Source organism: Lepisosteus platostomus, chromosome 3 (assembly GCF_059453375.1).
Source record: "Lepisosteus platostomus isolate fLepPlt1 chromosome 3, fLepPlt1.hap1, whole genome shotgun sequence".
Taxonomy (NCBI): Eukaryota; Metazoa; Chordata; class Actinopteri; order Semionotiformes; family Lepisosteidae; genus Lepisosteus; species Lepisosteus platostomus.
Genome location: NC_142613.1, coordinates 42345835 through 42371029, shown reverse-complemented (window position 1 = coordinate 42371029; position 25195 = coordinate 42345835). Strand labels below are relative to the sequence as shown.

The window sequence follows — 25195 nt, the reverse complement described above, 5'->3', positions numbered from 1 at the left end:
CAAAGTGATCCACACTGGTAGAAGGAACATTAATGGGAGCTTTTATCTTGCAAGACATTACATTCAAAAGGAATTTGGGTGTTTACGTAGATATATCTACGTACGTCCTCATCAAGACAATGTGTGGAAGAAATAAAAATGTAACATAATGTGTAGGTATACAGGAAGAAGTTTGAAAATTCAGGGAAGTTAGGGTTACGTTATGGAATAAGTTATTCAGTTTTAGTCATCATACCACAAAATACATTGTAGCCTTAGAAAGAATTCATAGAAGAGCAACTCAAACAATTCATAGTCTCGGGAGACTATTGTATATGTACATATTGACCTTTGCTATCTAGAACAGAAAAGGGTACTGTATAGAAAGGTTCAATCCGGGGGACTGTTTCACTCTCAGTAGTAAAACAATGATGTGGGATCATAATTGGAAACCTAAGGTGAATTCATTTAGGAAAGAGAAAAGGAAACACTTCTCAAATAGTTCTGTGTATCTGTAAGAGTTTCCAAACCAGGTGCTTGAGGCTCTGGGCAGCTTCAAGAATAACTAGATGACATTTTAGATTCACCAAGCTTCTAAACTACCAAGTGACCAAGATTGGTCAAATGGCTACCTCTCATTTACAGGCTGTTCTTGTAGACATATTCTTAAGATACAATACATGAATATCTCACTATACAAAAGTATGATATAATAAAGCGTCTGTACCTTTTAAATAAAAAAAAACATGCTCATGGGTCATTACTTTTATTTTATGAATGAGGAAGAACGTATATTTTTTTTAACTGAGATTACCATGAGACCAGTAAAACACACTAGTATTAACGTAATATTTTTGTAAAATAGTGAAAACACACCGAATGAACAGTCGTTCCTGACTTGATAAAACGTGTGCATAAATAAAAGCTAATTGTGAATTCAGTTCTAATGACAAGCCTTTAAAACATTAGAAAATATGTGTTCAACAAATACATGTTTCCCATAATAGACATCTATTTTAGTAAGAACCGCATCTGAGAAGACTTCTTAAACTTAAAAGAGCTGAAAGAGGAAGTAAAAGGGTGTTGCAAAAAAAACAGAAGAAACTAGAAAATCTTCTAAAAGCTCCAGTGTAAGAAAGTGGAAGTGAAATAGCAATATAAGTATTACATTGGTGAAAAAATATTTATTCTGTTTCAATGGCCTCCAGAGCCTTGTGTGACACTAAATTGTTATTTGCTTTTGTTGTGCCTTGCTTGAATTTTTTGTATTTGAATTGAAAAAAATCATAAGGTTTTAGTAATGTAAGAGTGGTGGAAGAGTCAGTCAACTTGAAGTGAAATATTCACAAAGAAAGCTGTAACCAATCATGACACAAAACATCCATAACTGGTTGAACAACAACAACAAAAAAAAAACTAATTGATTGGAAGATGCATATAATCCATGCAACTTCCTTAAGTCATGTAATTACTTAAGATAAGATAAATTTAGAATATTTTATTATCTCCTCATCCAAGAGCAGAAAAGGAAAAGGTGTGATATATACAGTAAATGTTATTAAATTCAATCATTCTTTATTGATTTCTTTTTAGCTCTATTCAATATTAAAAAGTGTAACTGTCACAGGAAACTAGTAACACATACAGAATGTCATGAAATTTGAGGCAAGAATAACAGAGAACTGAAATACATCAATTAATGAACTCTCACTAAAATAAATATAATGCTCATAATCCGAAAGATAATTTAGATATGTAAATATGTTTTATTATAAAAAGGAGGAAACTTTCTGAACGTACTGAAATACTTATAAATACTTATTTGTAATTGTATTTTGTTGTTATTTCACCTTGATTTAACCTCAACTACCTAAATGTTCACATGTTTCTCTTGTCTCAGTTCAAGTACTGTACAGTACAGTAGGTTTTAAAAACTATCTGTAGCTATTGGGGTTACAAAGGTAAAATAACAACAAAATAGTTACAACTACAACCTACTGTATTGTACTTGAACTCGTAAATCTCCTTCACAACATTGATCCCTTGTTCAGATGTTGGGGGTTCTTTAGTAAATGATTTTCTCATGATACTAACAGCTAAAAGAATTCCTAGTATTTATCTATCCTTTACATTCCAGTAATCAAAAGTGAAGTTACCCAAATACATAACAGAAAATTCAAATGATACGTCTAGGTTAACTATATAAATAAAGGGCTAAATGTATGAATTTAAAATATTGCTGATATTCTTTGAGGAAAAAATGTAAGGGAAGCCAATTTCTCACATAAGAACCAAATCTCAAAACACAGACAATAGAGGTCACTAAGCAAAGAGAAGAGGCACAGTAGAAACATACCAAAGAAAATGAAAGGGAAGGTAGACTGTTTAAAATAAAAATATATTCTTATAGTTTAAGTCTGAACCTGTTCACTTTCTTACTATAAACAAATTTTACCTGATGTCAATTCCATGTCAAATCGTTCCATATCCAAGGAACCAGCGAAGAGAAAACTTTGAGAAGCTAAAAGGATGGGGAGAGTTGCAGCTTGCCAGTCTGAATGGAGGTGAGGAAACTGTCAGAAATTATTGCAATTAACAGAAACATTAGGCTGATAATGCTAATGGTGTAGAGCTTTTTACACAGCTGTACAGGTACAGCATTTGAGAGAGATAATCAGTGCTGTGCAGTACTTGAGTACAGTATTCAAGAATTATCATACCAATTTTGAGATTTTTTTTCATAATGCATAAACAAGATATACACTACATAAAATGTATGGCCACCAGCCATATCACTCTGCAACTCACAACTGTCAGCCCACTGAAGCTAAGCAGGTGTGAGCCTGGTCAGTACCTGGAGGGGAGACCTCCTGGGAAAAACTAAGGATTCTGCTGGAAGAGGTGTTAGTGGGGCCAGCAGGAGGTGTTCACGCTGTTGTCCATGTGGGTCCTAATGCCCCAGTACAGTGACGGGGACACATTACTATAAACATGGTCCGTCCTTCGGATGAGACGTAAAACCAAGGTCCTGACTCTCTGTGTCATTAAAAATTCCAGGGCATTTCTCGAAAAGAGTAGGGGTGTAACTGGCCAAATTTCCCATTGGCTCTTACCAATCATGGCCTCCTAATAATGCCCATCTATGACCTGGCTTCATCACTCTGTTCTCCTCCCCACTGATAGCTGATGTGTGGTGAGCGTTCTGGTGCACTATGGCTTCCGTCGCATCATCCAGGTGGATGCTGCACATTGGTGGTGGTGGAGGGGAGTCCCCATTACCTGTAAAGTGCTTTGAGTGGACTGTCCAGAATAGCGCTATATAAGTGTAAGCAATTATTATTATTATAAAATGGATTAGTATAGTTCCACCTCATGCAGCACTTTTCTGGAAAAAAGGATTTTGGATGAAAACTGTTTAAATATCAAATGTTTAAATATCACAAAGCTATTTTATTAAACTGGCTTAAATCCTGAATAGAAACTAAAAAATTAAGATCACAGACATGATCTAATGTGCTTGTGACATTATTAGGGTTGAATGTGCACCTGTAATTGACAACATTTTGATGATAACATGTTGATGTTTTCAGGGTAATGGTAAAAAATCAATCTATTACAATGCCATACTGGAGGGATAATAGATTTTCAGAACAACTGATAAATCATGCCAAAGGGTTTCAATTGGGGTCCCCAGAGTCTGATCAGGGATTCCAAGAAACCAAGGAAAACATTTACAGTCTATTACTACAGTACGTCGTAAAAAGCCTGGATTATGCTATTCACTGCATTTCAAATGATTGTCCATGTGAAATATGGCAGCGTCTTTTACTATCAGTCATAAATGGCTATTGGTGGTATAAATTATACTGTATACGGAACAATGCACAAACCTGTCTACAGTACATGTAATGAGAGGAAGTAGAATGATTTTGGTTTCTCTATACAATTACCTCTCACAAATGCTGCAAAACCTGCTTCACAGATTTCTAGCCTAGTAGTCTAACAACTTAGTTCACTCTGCTCTCTTTTTAAAGTGGTCATATTGCTTTTCACGTTTGGCATGCAACCAGGACATGCAATCACTATGAGTTGTAAACAAGCTGCTGATGTCAGGGACTTAAAAGTCTGTTTCTCGCCAAAACTACCCCTACATTTCCCTTCAGAATTGTACTCTGTACACCAGTCTGTGTGTCACACCAATAAAGTAAAATAATAACACTTAAAATCGTAACTGCATGTACACTAACCAAACTATGAAAACGGCCTCAAGTGTCCTAAAAATACTAAATCTAAAATATGAAAAGTATATTTTGCATATTTTTTAGTTTGAATAGAAACTATTTTAAGATCTTTAACTTTTCAGATACAAAGTAATATCAAATGCATGTATATAAACGTATTTATTTATACAACGTAATAGAAGATACTTTCACAATTCTTTTTTTTATTTCTCCAATTGGTGTGATTCCTACTAATGTTCTTAAAACTGTTTTAAAGTATACAGTACATCTTGGTCTTAATTCTTGTCTTTTACAGTCTGGAGACAAAAACCCAAACTCTCAACACCCTCTTCGCTTGAAATGTATTGTATGTAAAAAATCCGAAATATTATGTCTTAAAAATACATCGGACGCGTGCACATCCCACCTCCAACTCGAATTCAGTTTAAGGATTGGACAAACCGGCAATCTGTTTTGGAAATTGGTTTTGATTGTTATTGGCAGGCCAGGCCTGACTGCCGTCTGCTCTGCCCAATTGCTGTGACACCAGGGCGTGGTAGCGAGTGAGCTTCTAGCTGCTGTGTGCGGCTGCCTGTGGCGGTGCTGCTTCGCTACCAGGGAGGGGTGCGGAGAAAGGTTTAGTTGCAGTTGTATCACTGAGCTGAAAAAGAGGACGAAGAAGGAGGGAGGAGGGAAAAAAGAGAAACTCTTTAGTTCTGAGAAGTGGAGTTTTTCAAACTTTTGGGATTTGCCTAGTCTCTCAAAGAAGCATTCCGTATTTCAAGAAGGCTTCGGTAAGGCCCGTCTCTTTAAAACATCTTGTGTTCAGGTCTCGGACGTAAACAACTGCTTACTAAATGCTGTGCGCGTGTGGCGGTACAGTGACAAGCTCTTTCACATGGATGCTGCAGGAAGTGGGATGCTTGTCCATTGCCGACAATGAATCGGGATTACTATGTGCCGATTGTTTATTTTCAGTGTTATTTCTTAACGAATTGTGACTACTGAGTTGGCGCCTTCATTTAACGTTATTTACACAAAAGGTATTTTGTTCTCGAAAAATGGGCGCAATCCGTATAAACTTGACAGGGTAACTAGTAAACCGCAGTGCCTTTATGTTTTCTGTGTATTGTTGGGTATTTAACCTCGCTTTGGCCTACAGTTCAACAGTAAAACACTAATCGCTGAAACTACTGGAACCTACCATGCAGTGTGGTATTGTCTGATCTGTTGAATTTTTAATTGTTTGCGTTTGGCATTGTGATTGTGCTGGTTGAAGCAAAGAATTGTCCAGCATATCAACTGCGCTGTACAACATCCTTACTCATGCAAATCTAGCAAGTGAATTACTTTCCGTTTCCTGTTTTCTCTTAGGTATATTTCTGCTGATAAATGATTGCTTATTTCGGTTTTTGTGTGATTGTTAGGACTTCAGTGTTAGTTGGTATAACTAACATTATAAGCAGTGGTTACAATAAATGATAATGTTTTTAAATAACGAATCGTTTTTAAAGAAATATTTAATACACTCGTCTAATGTTTTTGTTTTCAGATTTCAGCCCTGTCACAAATTCATTAACTACATTACCTGACTCATTACAGTGCAGAATAAACCTACAGAATTGTTTTAGGTTACACTAAGCTCTTGGCTATTTTCTGTCTTACCAGACATCCCCAGTGAAACAAAAGGAAACTTGTAGTACAAGTCCACAGTTCTTGTTTGTAAAATATAATGACTCCTTACAGTGTAATAACATTGCATAGTGTCTGTTAATCCCCAGTTCTTTTATTTCAATATAAAACTAAATTTACAGTTTCTGTTTTAAAATTAATAAGTGTTGGTAATTGGAAACTTGTGTTTGATTTTGGCCTAAGGTTTAATGTGGGGTCCTTCTTAAGAGCTGTTTTTTTAAAAAGTTCCCTAGCTTCAAAATGATAGTTGAGAAACGCAAGTGAAGTGCTATAAGTTTTTTGATATATAAATGGCTTTCTTTGCTAATTCGATAATATGCAGTGTGTAGAAGAAATATCAAGGCAGCTGAAGAGAACTTTCTTGATGTCGATGCTTTTCATCCTGCGAGTCTGTTTGGTAAAGATTTCAGTTCGGTGTGGTTGCTGCCAAAAGGGGAGAACAGCTGCTTCTCTCCTGATTTCAGCTGCCAAATAATTACTGTACCATTCCTGGGAAAGTGATTGGAACATCCCTGTGAGCCTAAATGTTATCAGGAAGGTCCAACACCAAGACTCCTGTTGTAGGCGTACAGTAAGTGAGACGCCAGTCTATGTAAGGATACGTTCTCTGCCATGTGCTTTTGATATACAGGACTTGTGGATTGCTTGTGCAATGAAGTATTCTGGAAATTGTTTTTTGTAGTTTTTAAACACTTTATTTTTTCAGTCAGAATATATCTTACTTATTGTAGCTCTCCTGCACACTTCTATTAGATTGCATATGTGAGGTAAAAATGAGGAAGCCATTTGGCTAATCTAGCTTGGTTGATTGGGTCAATAGATCAGTTAGCTAATACCTGTGATACATATAATCCAGTTCTTTCTTAAAAGGAGTGAGGTTGTCGGCATGGCTTTGTTGCTTGTTTTAGACCCCCCACAACTCTTTGTATAGAAAGGTGCCTACTGTTCTGTTTTAAAAATACATCTCTGTAGTTTCCATTTGTTTTCTGCTTTGTTTTTCATTGTAGGTTCTGATTAAATCCATTGGGCTGTCTCTATCAATGCCTTCGAAGGTTTACTTTGAAGTAAAACTTGAGTTTGGTGCCCTCATAGTCTCCTCTGTTCGAGACTGAAAAGATCATTCTTATTATTGGTCATGATATAGCCTTTAAGACTAGGAATGTATGTGGTTACTCTTCCCAGTATCAACTGCTTTTTATAATTGAGTAACTAGAAATGCACATAGTATTCTAAATGAGGTGTTGCTTGTGATTTGTGCACTTTTATCATAACATCCCTGTAAATTCTACATATTTAACTTAATTCAATGCTCTTGCATGCATTAACTTTATAGTTGCTTATCCATATTGTCTAGAAGATGAAGATGCTTTAACATAATCACTCAAGTGTTTTTCATAGGTTCTTTAAGCTGAGCGTTTACCACCTTGTATTTTCATTTTTCCAGCACTCTTCTGTATCAAATAATAACTCTCCTGCCAGGGGTTTGTCCATTCTTTTTAATTTTAATTTGCACAACCTGTTTGTCTTTTTAAAGAACTTGTATTTTATTTGAAGAATCAATGTTCTTGCTTTATACTTCTTGATGTGATGCACAGTTAATTTTCATTAATCAATATAGAACATAATAAATAGTTGTAGATTTTGTACCCGCAAACAGTCATCTTTTTATTGTAGTCTGTTTATTGATATATTGTGTAAAATTATTTGCTACTGTTTTAAAAATCTAAATCAAACTAAGTGCACATATCTTGCAATTCATAGTAGTTCCTCCTTTTAAGTCTGTCATCGTGGAAGCAATATGATAATCTAAAGTAACTCATGTTGCTTAGGTACAGAACTTGTGTAGTAATGCTGTGTGATGTAAATTTATGAATGCATTACTCATACTTCGTTACATCTAAATTTGAGTTTCACATTTTTTTCTTTAAGTTTTTTTAAAGCAAATGCAGAGACTTGGCAGCTTCAGGAAGAAACAGGTTATCAGTGGCTAATCCAGATAATGCACATTCACCCTGGTCTGTAATTTTATACATTGGAAGTAGAAAATGATGCACTAAGCCATAAACCTCCATTCTGACACCAAAGCTTCACGTACTGTATATACAGTAGTTCCAGCAAGTCTGCTAAAATACGAATGGTCATTATTTGACTTTGATTTAGACATAGACCTTTGCAGCATATTAGGGATTTTCATAATTTTCTTGCTTTCTGTAAGTTCCATTTAGTATTTTGTGCAAATATACTACAATAAAATTGTTGCAATTCAATTGAAGTGCTTCCAAAACAGTGGCCCACTCACTGACACTTGGCAGGAAGGCGCCTCTTTTAGAACTATCTGAAAACAAATGCTTAAATATGCACGATATGTTAAACGTAACTAATAACAATAGGTTACCTATTAGGATTTGAACGTCCTCCATCATGTACTCTTCTTTGTCTTGTCACTAGGCTATAGTGTTTAAGTAATGGTTGCAGTCATTTACAGCTGTAATATGCTGTTTTGCTTTTGTCTGGAATTCCTTGACGCTTGAAATCCTGCAGAGATGTAAATGTCTTTATAGACTTTGTGAAAAGGCAGAAAGAGAGCAAAAAGCTGTAGTGACTGTGAAGCTGTTGGCAGCCTGTAAATGCATTGTGTGCTGTCCAAGGGGCTGTGCTGGTCATCCAGCTGGCAGAGTGCAAGCGTGTAGAGTCTTTTGTTAATCCTTTGAGGCCTCTTGTACAATTTTATACACCTGTATTGGATAACAGGATATACCCTAGATTAATTGAGCAGTCTACTCTGAAAGTGTTTTAGAATTTAGAGGATTATTTTTATTGGGTTAGCTGATGACATTTCCAGGGTGTCTTACTATACATACAAAATTCTAAGTATCTTAAGTACAAGGAACATTTGTACCCATGAGGCATAATGTGGCCAAAATAATAAAATGACAATATGGTGAATTAACCACTTTAGGCATAATTACTTATACGGGGGCTTTAGGAAATATTTTGTGTAGCCTGTTCTATAGCAGCAGTGTGGTGGACATTATAGACCTTGCTACCCAAATTAAAAATGGTTTAGCCTTTCAGAATTAGCATTGTGTAATTGAGATGAGGTTTGAGAATTTGATTTGTGCTCAGGTGTGCAATCCTTCTGAAGAATTATCATGAGAATAGATTCTCATGGGATACCTTGCTTTTAACAGTACTGCTATTACTCTGGGGATTTTTTTTTGTTTAGTTTAGTGATTACAAAAAATGTAATCTATTTCTTCCAATTTGTCAAGGGGAGAGGTGGGGCGATGCTTTCGAAAGATGCACATTGCACCTGAGAGTAGTGTCTTTCAGTACATTGGCTTACAGCTGTAACATGTACATTATAAGTGATATAATGTTACACATTATTATAACATTCATATTTGCAAACTTGTATTGAATTTGAGTAAAAGTCTAAAGAGCACATTATACTGTACACTCCAGGAAATAGTTGTGATATTTGATATAATTGTAATAAAGGATGTACAGTAGAGAAGGGGGCAATATTGTTTTTTGTTCTTCTTGTGGGTTATTCTACTGGTATGGTATGCAGAGTGTTGACTTGCCTTTAAAACCGAGATTAATGAAGAAAGTATCTCGTATATTGGCAACCCAGGGTGCCATATGTTTATGAAAGATGTATAAAAATGCCAACATGTCACCTGCCATCTGAGTTAGAAAGGAAAGTCGAATGGTAGCATCTAAAAACATTTTGGGAAGTCACATTTGAATATAAATATTAATAACAATGTCTACAGTTAGTTTCATATAATTTTAAGAAATACTATCATGACTATCAAGTCCCTGTCTGCCAAGGCATGTGATGAAGAAGAAACATCTTGTTGCCTAGAAAATGTTGGCTTTGCGGTGCTGAATAGGTGTGCAATAGGTACTGGGCAAATAGTGAACCCGTGCTTCTTGAACCATCTAATGCACCAGTAAGCCCTGATGTTTTCCAGAAATTGCCGAGTTGTCATTCTACAAAAGTCATGTAAAAAAAAAAGGTAGAGCAGATGGTTAAAAGTCCCTGGTGTATTTCCCCCCCCAGCATTTTTTGTATAGTGCCTTGCAAAATTATTCAGACCCTTGTCCAGTGATCTCATTTTGTTGCTTTAAAATCGTGCAGTCATGGCATTTTAAGTAGCGAATAATTTTTGTGAATAACTCCTCCACACATTTAAAGTAAAAAAAACAAACAAACAAAAAAAGTGAAGGCATGATATGAAAGAATAATGAATAAGTCATGATAATGCTTTGCTGTGGTGAACATAAATTAAATTCAGTGCACCTTAACAAGCCACACAATTAGTTGAGTGGCCTCTGTGTGCAGTAATAGCCTTCTGGAATCATGTAAATTGCAATCTCTGCAAGGTCCCTCAGTCAGGTAGTGAATTTCAAGCAAAGTTTCTTGGACTTCATGATTGAATCTTTCAAAGCAATGCAGGCAGAAAGTCATTGAAAATCATCACTCGACCATCAAGAAATGGAAAGTGCTTTATACCACCCAAGCACAGCCTAGACCAGTCCCTCAAAATAGAACAGCTGGCCAAGGAGGGAACTGTTGAGGGATGCCACAGCGAGGACACTCACAATTTTGAAATAGCATATTTCAAAAGCTGAGATTGGAGAAAATGTGCATCAGTCAACAAAATTCTGGTCACTCCGTAAAGCGGTCTGTATGAAATCTCAATCTCATATCCTGCGTGGAATTTGCGACAAAGATTCTGCGAGGTCCTGCATAAATGTAGCAAAACATGCTGTGGTCAGACAAGATAAAATTAGAAAGTTTGGTCTAAATCCCAAGTGTTACTTTTGGTGCAAGCCCAGCACGCCATATTTCCTAGTTACTGCCACCACAGCTGTCAAGCATGGTGGTAGCAGCAAATATAGGCAACACCTAGAAAAACTAGGGGTGAAATTCATCTTTCAGTGGTGGAAAAACAAAGCCAAAGGTACAATGGAATTGTTTAAAAATATGAAAGTGAATTCCCTTGAGTGGCCCAGTCAGAGACTTGAATCCTATTGCGAATGTGTGGAAATACTTGAAAAAAGCTGTCTATAAGATATCCAGAAGAAACATGGAAGGGCAAATTTTTGCCAAGATGTTTTTTTTTTTACACCCAGTTGCACCAGGCAGGAGTGCAAGTTGGTAGAGACATACCCAGAAAGATTTGTAGCTGTGATTGCTGCCAAAGTATTCTTCAGTGTGAGCATTTGAATAATATATTAATTAAAAAACTGTATATGCACCCTTTTGTAATTTAACTACAGATTACCTAAACGTCTGGAAACCACGCTTTAATCACAAAAACTGCAGTGGACAATTGCTGTAAACAACACAATGAAACATCTTTTCCCAGTAAGCATGGAGTTATTTTTGTGATAGGCTACATCAGGGAATGCGCTAGCAGTCTTGGTACAACTTTTGATACAGATTTTACGACAAAACATTTTTGTTGTATAATTAGTTGCACAGTATTTGGGTTTTGTAATGGCATAGTGCTTGTCAGCTAGCATTATTGTACACTTTGGTAATGTCTTGCATGGCCTGTTAAGTCATGGCACGCAAATGTTATTCTTTCAACAGACAGCTTCTTTTATTTAGTGTCTGTATAGAATGATAGAGCTGTAAAAGTGTCACCTAAGTTTTCATTTTGGAGGGCTCCTATCATGTAGCATTTATATCTGTGATAATTTGTTGATGTTTGTTCTTTTTAAACACTTCAGAACTCTCACCTTCAAAGGCAGACGGAGAGCTGATTGGGTGAAAGTTAGTAAGAGTGTGAATAGCAGGGTCTCACCTTGCCGTCATGAGAGGCTAATACAATCTTAACTGAATTTTTTAAACCATGGTCTACATCCGTGCTATCTAGCTGAGCAGTTCTTGTGAGGTTACAGGGTTCCTTCATATACTGCACATCAGAATATGAATATAGACAATTGCAAGCTTATATACAAGATGGGAGATGGAAAATAACTAGTTGGTCCAATCAGAATAATAAAGTGATGTATTTTGGCTGTACATTCATAATCTAGGAAACATTACAAAGGACTTTTACAGCTTTAAGATTTTTTCAGACAAGTGATCCATATTTTGTTTTCTGTTAATCACTCCTATAATTTTCAGCAACAATAATGCTAAAATTCCCACAAACTGTAGCAGAAAAGTTTTTGTATTCGTATTTGATATAATTGCTTCTTATAACGAAATTTTGTGAAAGGTTAGTTTTGAGTGAAATCGCTATAAGTAGTCATTATAAGTAATGGTAGTTTGCTAAAAGTGTTCCAACTGCTGCCAACCTTTATTTACAAGAAATGCACATTTAATGGTGTGCCCTAGCCTCTTCACAATAATTTGAAAATATTTATACAGGATAAAAACAAGTTTATTTTAACTGTCAAACCTTTTTGCCTCATAAAAGGCCAGATTCTGCACAACTTGCATTTATTAGTGATTCGTGATTTTATTAGTCACAGTTTAACAAACCCAAATCTCATTTCACAAAGGAGTTCTGTATGAATTATTTGTGCATGACATGCAGAGAAATCAGCATTCTGCAGTGCTAAATATCCCTTTGTCAAATTCAGCCTTGACATCTGTTATGAGTAGAATTGATGACTGGAATACCAAATCATTGTTTTGAGTGAGACCCCTAAATGTTTGAATCTCTAGAGTTATTCTTTTTCAACTTTGCCATGGTCAAAGGAAAGTAATTTGAAATAATAATTTAAAATGCCATGTGAACTTTTTGTGCTTCAATAGAATAAAAACTATTGATATCTCAGTGTGCTAGATAAATTGAACTGTATTTGGTCGTGAAAATAAGGTGATCCTTTTCAAGCATAACAATAGAAATGTCTGGTGATTTAAAAGTGCATGTTTCTGAGGTTATGTGAATTGTGCTGAACTGCCAAAAATATTATAAAATATAAACTGTAATATTTGATGTCACTTGCCCTCTTTTAAAAAAAAAAAAGTCCTGGACTTAATTTAATGTAGCTGCGTTTTCAGACCAAGGTGTGAAACTTGAGTGCTAAGCGATTGCATACCATCATGGATGCTGGCTGGAAGATGATCTTGGGGTGTTTTACTTCGAAACAGTATTTCAATATATATTCAAGCATTTGTTTGGCCAGGCAGCCTGCCTGCCTGTATACAACTGTGGGAAACCCTGGTGCTATTTAGCCTATGTTAATGTCTTTGACAGTGTAATGAATTATAATTATCTGTATAATTGTCTGCCATTCATGCAGATGTTGGATTTCTTCGTCACTGCAAGTCTGAGGATGTAAAGTAGTGCAGCAAGGTTTTAAGAGACTTGAAACTGGCATCCACGAGAGGTTCACTCACTAGGAGATGATGGTTAATCTGTCTCGTGTCTTTGTTTGTTTTATTATAATTTTACCTCTGAAAATATAGTCACAGGAAGCATATGAGTGAAGGCAAACAAGATTGTCAAGGGCAAAGCCCAGTTGCCTCCAAAATCCTTGAAAATTGTGGTACAAAACACTTTCGCAAGTTGCATACACATACATTTCTCAAAGTGTCTTAGCAGGTTCATTAGCAGAAGATGCTTCTAATGGTCACCAAAGAGGTGGAGTAAATCTGTATTCTCCCAATCCACCATTTGTTGTTGTCTAGAAGCAGTTATAGTAGCAGAGATGGAGGAAGGGACCATGAGCTTTATTTTATGCCAATGGAGGTATTACATATGACTGAGAGCTAGGTAATACAAAAATGGTTTCCATTCTTCTAGATTTAGAGATGATCAGTCATGAGGAAGCAGTCTTGGCAATTTAAGTTAACGGTTAAATCACCAAGCCGTTTGTCTGGCAGCAGTCTAGATGTCTCTGTAGGATCCAGCTGATTGAGTGTTGCTATTGCAACATAGTTTCTTCTCGTGTATTACAGAAGTTGGTCCTTTCACTCTGAATTGAAGTCATCACTAACGTTTTACTTTGAAAATTCTCATTGAGATTAGTGAGACTTTGGAAGACTCCACTCAAGGAAAAGTAGTCAGGGAAAAGTGACCCATCAAGAGATTTGTAAGTATTTTATTCTGTGTCTTTCAGCCACTGTGAAGTAAACAACGGGAAGAGAGCATACTGTACCTCTGACAAGACACATGTTTAACAACTTGTAATAGAGGCAAGCTGAGAAGGCTTGTACAGATTGTAGGGTTCAACATGACAAACTTCAAACTTGGGCAAAGGAGTTTGTACAAAATAGTTGTAAACATCTTTTGTTAAAGCCTCACACCTTCTAGCCTGGTTAATGGCCATTGAAGTAGTTATACATCTTTCTTTTCCTGATAATTGGACATTGTTTGTGATTGTTTTCTGATCTTAACATGGTTGGCATTTGGTGATTACAATGAGGTCCAAGTGGTGGTTATAGAAATGGCCAATGGAGCAGCCAGTATTGCTTTATTATAAGAACATCCATATCTGTGTGAAGTGGTGAATGTGTGTAAGGAGACTGAAATGTATGTCTTTCCTACCAGAGAAGCTTATCTGATACTTTAGTAGTGTAGTTACAATGTAGTGTAACAGGAGGCTAAGTCAATAATTTTTTAGTCATGAAATACTTGTCTTTGTTCTGGAGATCCACATTCTAAAATGTACTGCTGAATCACAAAGCTAAAGCCCTGAAAACAGATGTTGTCAAGGACCGGGATCATTGCATTGCTGTTTTAGTATGCTATTAACAACATTAATTACACCTTCATTAGTTTAGACAAGGACAGTTACGTGTTCTGAGAACTTTAATTTTAATTTGCAAGCACTAAACACAATGATTTTACCTTTTTCAAGTTATTTCTTATGTTTCAGAGTTAAGCATGTTCTTGGTCTGCCAGCTGCATGTGATTATTTTTAGACAATCTGTTTTCAGTTTTTTAATCTATTTTCTTATATCAATAATTCATGTCTTTAAGATAACTGACTTATGGCAGCAGGTAAACTTATATTTGCTTCTGTGTAGCTTTTATAAATGTTTAAGCACGAAAGTGGGACATTCTTAGTCATTTGAGAATTCTTAACCTGTATTCAAACATGCTGTTTTATTTGCTTCATGGAGCTCTATAGTCAAAATGTACTGTTGGAAAGACTGATTAACAATCCCATAATCTTTACTGCTACTCACTAGGATGAATGAGTGTTTCAGTAAGCTGTGAAAATTGTATAAAATAAGAGTAGTTTAATGCAAATAATAACAGACTAAAGTTTCAAAATTAAGTTGTACAGTATGTCTTGTATTTCAATAGAAAAAATCTTTAACAATCCTTCACCTCAACAATGTTGCTTGCCTTTTGTCACATTTTTACTTTCAGTTCAAAGCTGATAGTGCTTCATTTGTAAGTGTGGTTCTTCTGGCTTTGTTTTGTTGCTGGTTGGGTTAACACTGTAGCTGCAGTATTCAAGAATACTGGTTTATGCACTTCAGTGCTTTCTTACTCCCACAAAGCGCTTCCTGTTGTGATCAGAGTGCAGCTTTTTTTTTCTAATACAGAATTAAGAATCAGTTTAAACTCCTGTAGAAGGAAGTGTAATATGTGAAAATGTTTTCCCTAAGCACTTACTAGATGTAATTTAAGTAAAGGAAAAAGGAGAATTTATAGTAAAGTATTGTAAAGATTATGAGAAGAATAGTAATGGGCATTTTATATGTATTTGACTAACAAAATGTGTATTAAAGAACAGTAGTACACAAATTTCATGAATTTTGGGAGATTTAATATTACATGGAGGCCTGTTTGGTTTCTCTCATTTGAAGAGTTTTCTCACTTTTTGACACTTAAGGGTGATTACAATCCTGTTTTTAAAATTTATGTTCTGCGTCTTCATGTTTTAGTCATAATGTGCGTTTTCATGCATTTACAAATAATTATGCTGCTTTTGCACACTTCATTAATTGTAAATTGCAACAGGCCAAATATAACACCGTTTTTGAGAAACATTTACAATCAAAAGTGTAGGTGTTGACCTTTTTGGTTAAGTTTTGTCTCAGTGCAATCGCTCAATGCATCTGTTTGTCATTGTACAAATTTAAGAATTATGTGCTGACCAAAGAAAGTAATATGCTATGAAGGATTGCCAGAATCAACAGCGTTCCTATGTTCTTGCCTTTTTGTGCAGATTTTGTGATTTGAATTATTCCTATTTAGGTATTTATAGTCCTCATGTGCTGCTGTATTGAGCATTTATGAGATTTTGAGACATTTTAAATGAGGTTTTAAAGTAAATTCCCTTGAATTAAATTTCAACAGCAGTGGTGTCAAATGCTTCATTCATTGGACTCGGACCTTTTTGATCTGTGCACATGGAACCTGCTGTTTTCAAACACTGTAATGTTCACCTATTACTTTAAAAAGAGGGGGAAATATTGCCGTCTTGAATGTCTAGGCCCCTGGATTTGATTCCTGGGGTGCTTTCTGCATGGTGTTTGTATTTTATCCCTGTGCTTCAATGGGTTTCCTCCAGTCAATAGACTATAATAAGATAATGTCCACTGTTGTCATTTGTAAAACACTAAATGCAGTATTGAAGGAACCGATTACAAGTAACTTGTAATAAGGAAAGATTTGTTACTTAATCAGATAAAATCTTGACAACAGTAATCGCATACTTAAAAACTTGTAATTCTGTTACAGTTTTTATATCTTTTAGGATGCTAAAATATTGATATGGGATTACTTATGAGGAAAAAAGCACATGGGTAAAACACAAGCAGTCTGGGATGTGATTTAAGTTTACCCAGTTTAAAATCTGGCTCCTTTGTGTCTCTCTATCTCTGTTTATCCTTTGGCAGGAAATGTAAAAAATAATCTAATGCTAAATCTTTAGATTTTAAATCTGTAAGTCTTAAGTACCGAGCGCTAATTCACTCAGATCACCTTGAATATAGAGTCAGGGGGTTGTTTTCTGTGAAAACTTTCAAGTTCCCGTGATTGCGACGCGAGGTGGCCCTTCCTTCTCACTGTGCTCTGTAATGAACAATATAGCTTGTACAGCAGACCCGTAGAATTGATCCGACGTGATCTGCACAATTAACCAGTAAGTAGTATTTGTTGGGAAAACTTCTCGAAATCAAAAGCAATATTTCCGTTGGATTAAAAGAGATGTATTCATGAGCCTGCTTGTTTACAATATCATAGGGCCGCACACATCGCCTCTTTCTGAATCGCAGAATGTGGTGCAGCACATACCATATTTTTTAATGTAAATTGGAGGTTTTACAAGTTAATGTGTACACTTTTATTGTGGTTTGAAATGCACTCATCAATGCTGATTCTTTGTAACTTGGAAATATGAAAATAGCATTGCAGTTCCCCTTTAAGAGATTCTGGACGATTCTGATTTTAGGTGTAGGGTTATTGTTGATTGTTCAATGTAAGCCTTTTTAAATGCCTTACGATGTCTTGGTAACCATTGTGATGCTTAACATTAAAGTGTAATAGAGCAGTGAACAAGCAGACCCAAGAATAATATTTTTAAAATAAATTGTATGGAAGTACGAAATTACCGATTTATGTTTCTGAAATGGTGTAATATAATCATAATCCATAAGAATCTTATGGATTTCAGAATCCTTTCAAATTTATGCAGTATATAATTTTGTAAAATGCTACTAATGAATCTTCTAAGGGCTATAAATGCTTTATTTGTGTATGTGCATAAAAAGAGTTATTTGAACACTATGGACATGCTGTAAAATGAATATTTACATTTACATTTAATGGACTTGTAGGTTTTCTTAATTCCTATGAGTCTTTGAGTCTCTTTTTGTGGTTTTCTTGTCAGTGAGTTATCTTGTCTGTGGGCTTTTACAGTAGCAACCAAGATGATTATTTTGCTATAGCTTTTTCTCTGAACTCTTGCAGCTGTTTTAACTACTTTTCATTGCCTGTGAAAAAGGAACTGAATCAACCTCTTTTCGTTTGAACTGAAATGTTATTGGCTTGTATTTAAACTTGTTATACACAATATATGTACTGTAAACACTGGCTGCAGCCAAGTTAGTCCCAACCTGAATTTTTCAAAAGAAGACAACAGTCATTTATATTTCTGTAGTATCTGCTGGGTTCAAGGTCCTTATACAGGAATGCAGAAATGATACTGCGTATGCTAAGGAGAAATAAAAAATAATGAATGGTAAAGTGCACTCTTAAGAAACTTAACAAATGCTGGGAAATGTAAAATATAAAAGGTTTTACATTAAAGCTAAAATATTATTAGTCTAATAAGAAGTAATATACAGCAGAATAATCTTGATGTGAATCGCCAAGCAGAGATTACTTCCACTCCCCCTATTAACTATGACACAGTTCTTTTATACCGCAGTGTCTTTGTGAAGCACGGATTACTGAACAGAAGTGCCATTCAAGCTGTGTTAAGTACGTGGGAGGAACTCTGTGCCTATCTGGGGACATACTGTAAGATGCAGCATGTATAGGATATACAGTAGATGCCCCCAGTGATGTGCATGCTAGAACATTTTTGTGACGTGATGAATGTACATTTGGCTTGTGCCAACACACAATGTGATTGTAGTTTACTTCTTAGTCCAGGGGGTTAAAAAAAAGGGAAAAGAGGGAGAGAAATAAACAAGTCCTGCAATCTGATCCACTAAATCAGAATTTCCACAAATTCCTTTATTTTAAAATGAGCAGACCGTGCCATGTGGAAGTTGTTTGCATTTTGAGGGAAGAGTAAGGAGCCAAAGAAGCACAATGACGACTGAACTAAGCGATATGGCAAAGGAAGCAAGCAGCCATTGTGGTGGTGGTCGGGGCCTTCCTTCCCATATAAGGAAAAAACTCAAGACAGCCGCCTTTGTGCTGAACTGAACTCCTGGTTACATTAACTTAAGTCTGAGGTGGAGACAGCTGTCTTTTCCCATTTTATTGTTTTTTTTCATGTTTTTTCTTGAATATAACCACTACTGTGAGTTATTTTTTATGTTCTGTGATTTGTCTCCAGTTTTTGCCAAATCCAATAATGATGTTTTCTGGTGTTATTTTGCTGTAGGTTGACGTTGCATAGTGACTAAGCTTTTGAAAACAGACAAAATTACAACTTGGAATTACATTGGCCACTGCTGGTACTTGATTTTATCAAAGTGATATATTTGTAAAGTATACTGTTCATTTTATTTGGATTTTTCTTTTGCAATTGAAACTGAATGCTTTGACATAACTGTGCTGTATGGAGGGATGCCACAATATTACAGCTTTCTCCGATTACTGTTATTATAGTACGTTTGATTAGAACAATTACATTTTTATATCATTAGCTAAATCAAATATTACAGTTTGTTTATCCTTTAATTTGAGCATTGGCGCTTGTCCCTGACTTCTGCAAATGAGAGAATATCCTTGTCTCCATCCATTATCAGACAGCCACTTATTCCTGGCAAAGTTCATGGACACAGAACAGAACCCTGGATGGGATACAGCATCTGCTGACAACCTGCTTGAACACGATGAGAATCCTACACAGATGCAGCCTGGAATTGAAGCCGGGACCCTGTGTTACTGAAATTGTTACATTCACCCAGAAATGTTTTCCAAAATTGTTTAAGCTGATTAGTTTGGGTATTTTCATAATTGTTAAATTACCATTTCATGTACATGAGCACACTTACAGCTCCTTGTTTTAATTACCACCAGCACACATGTACTGTAGCTCTCAATTCATTTAGTCTCTAAATTAACATTCAGAGGTATGGTTTGAGAACGTTTGACTTTTTAAGTTTTCCAATTGCTGTTTGCTATTAATGAGCCTAAAACCTGCCTCATGTGAATAATGCTTTACAGACTATCTCTTTCTAAAACCTTTATTTTAGCTAGGCAATACTGCTTTAGTTCAAGACATAGTTTTTGTGTCTTACGTCAGGTGACCGTTATTTTGAGAGTAATGTGCAGAGCAGCTAAACGAAACCTTGCTGACCAAAAAGTGAGTGGACATATTTTGTTGAACCATATAGAGATAATTAAGCATAGTTATTATGGGTAAGGCATTTACAGCAGTGATCAGGTTTGCAGTATTTATTTATAAACTGATATACATTTACCTCAAGCTAAGATGGTCTTTTTGCATTTTGAAACTTTGAATCACCACTCAACTGACTCATACAGTACCTATGCATCCAAGACATGTTACACTAAGGTGTTTTAAAACAAATTCTTTTTGGGGGGGGGGGATATTAATTTTAATAGTCTTATACAGACATGCAATGTATTGAAGAAACATTAAAATGTCGTAGAAGATCATTGCATTAAATAAAATGCATCCGCTAACAACAAACGCATAACTCCTTTAACTTTATTCTTTAAGATTTGTTGTGCCTTTCTGATGTTGCTTCTTTAAAGTGCTCAGTGGTGATCTCTTGTGTGTTGCTGACCTTGAAAACGACTGTAGCTCTGCACATATGACCAATTGTCCTCTCATCCTTGATAGTCTGACTCGAGACATTTCTTTTAAAACATACAAAATGCCCACGTGATTATTCCAAAAATAGTACCATGTCGTTGGTTTAGTTTATTTTGTTATTGCGGAACAATTTTGTACTATTCTACCATTTTGTACTATAGTACAGGAACATAACATCGTTGACCATTTAGTGAGACGCAAAAGATGAATAATCTCAGGAACAGAAAATTAGTTGAGTAAAGTTTCTACACAGAATGAAAGTTCTTAAGTACCATAAGTTTAAGTGGCAGTTTGAGCTGGTGTTTATATTTTAGCTTTTCAAATTAAGACTTGACAGATATGATTATATAAATTATATTTAAAATTTATAATACAATGGTCAGATGTTATCAAGTGACATTTTTTAGAGTGATATTATAGCTCTCTAGTTTTACAACTAACCTACTGTACTTCATGCATTATGTTATAATTAAAGTAAAATTTCTTAGTTTAGAGTATTATTTAATGGAAATTTATCTGGTGGATAATGTTGGCCCACCGTTGTAATAGCATCTTTTATTTGGATCTTTGTTTTCTTATTTGTAAAGGATTTCTAGTGGAGTGAGCTGCGTTCTTACAGTCTTGAAAACAGTGCATAGAAGGAGATGAACCATAACCCTCAATGTTGCTGAATTTTTTTCGTCAAATACTGAATGCTAACAATTGTGGATGTTCGATAGTTTAACACTTCTTAATCAGCAATTTAAACCGTTTAGTATCTTAAATGTTTGATGCAATGGGAACAATTTTATAAGTTTGTCAGGAAATTTGAAAGTGTTGAAATGAGAGAGAACCTGTGTTTGGGGGGGGGGGAGCATTGTTAAATGTTGATTATGCAACACATGCCTTCTGCATTCAGTTTCTTAATGTTGTAAGATAGGGATTGTACATAACACTGCTATAGTTGGAGTGAAGTTTGATGTCCACTGATGTATATTTTGTAGTTAAGCTCAGATTTAGCAGATCTTTTTTTTAGGATTCCAGTATACTGTACATTTGCAAGCAAACTAAATAATGGGAGAAAGAGCTTGTGATCAATAAACCAAAATAAAAGTGTAGTTTAGTGGGACACATTGCCTACCTTCTTAAAACTTAGGAGTTTTAAAATATCTATCAGTACATATACAGTATAGAAAAAAATTAAACCTTTCAAACTGCTAGAGAGTGTGTCCAGTTGTGTTGCTTCATTTGGTACAAAAAACTCAGCAGTCATGTTTTTTTTACTTCTAATTTCATGTTGAGCAAGCTTTTCTGTGTTTGCAGTGGGCACGTTTATCTTCATAAGAAAATGTTTAATGTGTTTTGAAAGAAACTGGTGACTTTACATTTACCACTCCTTGCATGTTTTACATCAGTGTTTAATGATAGCATTTGAGTCACAGAGCAATGCTTTGGGAAATTATTACCTTGAAGAATGAAAGAATGTAAAGCATGAGTCAGGCTTTTATTACATAGTGCTCCCATCCTTTCAAATGAAAGTATTTCTTCCAGACATGGGTTTTGTAATACTGTTATGCACATCACTAAATCGCTAAATACATTTTTTCTTAACTTTTAGAAGAACAATGTGATTATTTTGTTAATTTATCATGAACGTGATGTTGGAGTCAATATTGTAACTCTGCAGCTATTAATTACTGAATAAATGTACTAGTTTTGGACTGGTTTTGTTGCCGATATTTAAATATTACATGAATCAGTTAATCAAGCTTTATTTACATGTATATACTCATTGTAACAATCTTATCATTAAAACGTTGTTCATACAATTAATGGATTACATATTTCCTTTGTGTTTTTGCTAGTAAAAATTCATAAATTCTAAAATGGTTCTCTCAAGTTGATTGATAACTGGTGGTGACAATTGAGAGGGTAGTCTGGACTGTGAACTTCAGACATTGATGGACAGAATCTTGGCTGTCTTTGGCCAAACTCTATGCCTTGATATGCATATTTTGGAGAGTATGTGCAGTCTGTCTCCTGTGTAGGTAGTCATGTTTGAGGGATAAGGAATTGGTGATTCTATGAATAAAACAGTAGCTTAAGGAAAACTCTTGAGTCTCATCAGTACTGTCACTGGGTATTGATAGTCTTGTGGACACTGCAATAGATAACAGCTAGTTTTTTTATGTACACCTTCAGAATTTTTCTTTACATTTTGGCAACATCTGTACTGCACTTGGAGAGGCATAGTGACCGGACCCCCGACTGTAGCCATTTATGTTCTTAAATACTGAAGACTCTACTTTAAGAGTTAGCATAAGTAATAGGAGTAGGACATCTCTCATAGTGTTTTTACAACCTTGTGGATTCACTGTGAAGGCTCTGGCCAGCTAATCCCTTCCCTACCAGTCACATTCAACTAGTGACCTAAACTAGGGTCTCTGGTGAACAAGTGCACTTCTGTGCTATCCTTATTCTGAGTCAGTGAATTTTTATATGATTGCTAAAATCTAGCTTTACAATTACATGTATGTGATCAGATGTAATATAGTTAAATTATTTAGTTTTGTTGATCAATGTTTCTCAAACCTGGTTTTGGTACATGCCAACATTTGCTGGTTTTCATTCTAGCTAGGCTCTAAATCACCATAGCTAATTCCTCTCCCCTCTTTTGTTGTTCTGTGTTTAATCTTAGCTGTCTGCCCTGCCTTTCTCACACCTGAAGAAGGCTTCACAGCCGAAATGTTGCGTTTTCTGTCTGGTCTTTTCAGCATGGAATAAACCTATTACTTGTTCCTTTGCAGACTCTGCATGCTGACGCAGCTCCCCACCTGAACTACTTCATAGCTAACTTATGCCTTCAAATGATCTAATTGCTTGTTTTGGCTTTTATTTGCTTCTGTACTCAGTTTGGAGTTTTAAGATGTCCAATTTTTCGGTCCATTTCCTACAGTTTCAACATATAGAACATTACTGGTGGTATATTAGTATAATTCTAAATTATTTTATTTAATCTACAGTAATAGTGAAATCCAAAATTGCTCATATATAAATTTAGCCCAACTAGTCTGCTTGTTAGTAAATAATTGATCAAAGGGTCTAATCAGCCATTTCATTAAAAAAGCTAAGGTATCAGTTTCAACAATATACTGTAGGTAGTTTCTCCTGTTCGTGGTTTTAAATTAGCTCCAGAGTAGTTTCCACTTGTGTGCTCTGGTTTGTGTTTCATTGTTCATTATGAAGACATCTGCTTGGTGCTTGTTCGAGTTTGTTAATGCCTTTGAGAATTCTGAATACTAGTTTCAGATAGTCTTCTGTGGTGAAGACTGAAAAAGTTAAGTTCCTTCAGCCTGTCAGTGTAGGACATATAGTCAGTATACACTATAGTCAGAGAATACTGAGCATTACACAGTATGTTTATTTCCCCAGCACATTTTTGCAATGGAGTACTAACCAAGTGGCAGGCTTTTACAATTTATTGTTATGTTTATGGCACCACAAACATTTACAGCTATATATTTACAAAACCGACTTACCAATTTCCTACCTTCCACAGGCATAGAAAAAAACATAAATTGCCTGAACACAAAAACACCTTTAAATGGCAAAGAAAAAACTGATGTTCTGTTCAACACAAAGCACTGTAATTCACCCAAAAGTATGCTATCATATTTTTGAATAAAGTTCGTGATGCACGCATTTGTAAGACTTTGCTGACTTGACGCAACGTGTGCTGGATTAGGCTTTTTATTTACGTTCTGACCCCAGTTCAGCTCCTCTGAGATTGTCATTTGTATCAACAATACCCAAAGGGAATTAAATGCTCTTGTAAGGACGAAGCCACATTTGAATGCCAGCATTACTAAAAGCAATTGGAGGACACAAAAGCTATGGAATACATTCATTGATCAAAATGGATACTCTTGGTGGATAATGGGTTTAAACAGTGGTGTTGTTCGTGTTCCAGCATAATGTGTACTTCATTAATTATGCATGATGCCTAAATATACAGTATATGTGTAGTTCTGCTTGAGTACAATTTAATGCTAAACTCAGTTGTTCTATTTTGATGCCTCCCAATATGCTTATTATATATAATGTGTTATGTATGTAAGCATAGGGAATTGCAAAAAGCATTTGATATAACATTTAAGCCATGATCAAAGAACAAACCACGTCTGTCCCTCGTCTAGTATTTGTACTCTATATTCCCTACCTCCCAAAAATAAATCGCTTGTTTATTATTTGAAAAGCCCTTTTCAGATATTCAGATGTTTATTAATCCACGTTATTTTTTGTAAATCAAAAACCTTTTTCTGAAGCTTGTCTGTTCCATTTTCTAATGACTGTGTATCTTCTGGTGTACCCTTTTCCATTTGTTTCTTATATGCTTATTCTGTCATTTCCTGTTCTTACGGTTTTTACAGCTACTGTAAAGCGCTTTTAGATTCTACTCTTAAAGGTGCTATATAAAATAGGTTATTATTATATTTGTACAGTATACATTTAAGTTGATATTTTGGTCATTGATATTTTTATGAGACATTTGGTGCTTTGTTTCAGAGCTCTTAGGACCTAGGTTTGATTCTGGACTGAGTCACCTTCTGCGAGGAATTTTCTCTGGTCACTTCTTTTTCCATTCATTTCCCATTCAGCTTAGGGTTAATGCATTAAATTGTTCCTCTGGGGTTTGCTCTGTTCCTGTTAGCTGACCGAATATGAGATGCTATATTTTGCTCACAGGTGGCATGTGCAATAGACACATTAACTGCATGGTCTTGGAACACTTATTTATAAGCCTTTACGACATTTTGCACAGAACATTGATTCACTCATTGTAGTGCTTGGTATAAGTTGTTTGACTTGTA

The 25195-nt window shown here is 35.5% G+C and overlaps 1 protein-coding gene across 12 annotated transcripts in view; it reads left to right on the top strand.

Moving 5' to 3' along the window:
- Window positions 1–4845: 4845 nt before the first annotated feature.
- The window catches only part of fam49a (family with sequence similarity 49 member A), a 57556-nt gene continuing 37206 nt past the window's right edge, over window positions 4846–25195 (top strand). For 8 of the 12 annotated variants that reach the window (XM_088625632.1, XM_088625636.1, XM_088625631.1 and 5 more), the window contains exon 1: window positions 4854–4993. The gene's annotated coding sequence lies outside the window, so the exon portion shown is untranslated. Of the gene's footprint in view, window positions 4994–25195 lie in introns of all 12 variants that reach the window. The other 4 variants (XM_088625634.1, XM_088625628.1, XM_088625633.1 and 1 more) reach the window with 2 other exon arrangements.